This window comes from Pteropus medius, unplaced genomic scaffold (assembly GCF_902729225.1).
Source record: "Pteropus medius unplaced genomic scaffold, Ma_sr-lr_union100, whole genome shotgun sequence".
NCBI lineage: Eukaryota > Metazoa > Chordata > Mammalia > Chiroptera > Pteropodidae > Pteropus > Pteropus medius.
This window is the reverse complement of record NW_024353908.1, coordinates 3993371-3994626: the sequence shown is the minus strand read 5'-3', so window position 1 is coordinate 3994626 and position 1256 is coordinate 3993371.

Below are 1256 nucleotides of genomic sequence, written 5' to 3'. Positions count from 1 at the left end.
TTCTCTGTTTGGACATTTGGCTATTTGCTGCTTATAGTAAATTTCAGAATCCTCCTTCCTTCCTGTTGCACCATTGTTGATTTCACACCAGTTTTGCTGCTCTTGGGTTTGGGGTTTTCTCTGTCTCCTCGTTTTGCTGAAGATGTTGTCCATGAGTTTTGTTATCTCTGATGCTCTATCTGCTTTTCAGAAACTAAAGTAGAAAGATTGCAAACTGAGCTGCCTTCAATCCCTATTCTCAATCTTTAGTCCAGACTCAGGTAATATTAATCAGAACGTTCATCCTCCTGGTCATGGTTATTGGTCAGGGAAAGGCACTAACCCAAATCTATCCAATCAAAAGTCATCTGGGACTTTTGCTGGAACTGTTGAACTAGAAATGGCTGAAGGAAAAAAAGCCTGGAACTACTAGTAGCTATCTGGCTCTCTCATGGAGAGAATCTGGCTTAGATTGAAGCCAACATAGAGGATAGAATTGAAAGGTAAAGAGAGTCATCTTTCTGATGACCTCATTTGAACTCCTGAGTTCAGCCTTACCTTGGGCCAGACCAAACCTAAATTTTTCACTTATGTAATTTAAAAAAGTCCTTTTAATAAATTAAAAACAATTAAGATGAAGTGCTTATCCCATTGAGTGGCACACAATAATTATTGTATTATTATTTTTAAAAACTAATTCGAGTTATCCTTCTATAATTTGCAAGTGAAATAATAATAGCAAAGAAAATAATACCAAAAAATTTTGAGAATTATGTCAGGAACTTTATATATTATTTCACAAAATCTTCACTTCAAGCCATGAGATACACATTCTTATTCCCATTGTAAAGGAACTGAAGCTTCAAGAAGCTTAAGTAAGCTGGTCACATAGCAAGTGAGTGCTAGAGCTGGGATTTCAATCTTAGCAGTTTGAGTCCAGAATCCAAGCTCTAAATCACTTAAAAATTGTTTGTGATTTAAAACTAATTAGAAGCCCAAGCACTTAATCCAAACCAGCCAGAAAATCACCTGCAACATTGTGCTTAGTCAAGAACATGTCTGTGTGTTTATAATCTAAGCTTCGTTAACAGCCCATGAAGTTGGAAGCTGTTCTGAGATTCTCCCAATAGCGCAGTGTAATGACTCACACTAGATTTTATAACCAAATGCCCAATTTCACTCTGCAGAATTCTTCGTGTTGATATCTTTGAAAACTGCCAGTTGAAACCATTAGTGGAATAGCTGAACAATCAAACCTGATTGGATAAGGAAGACCA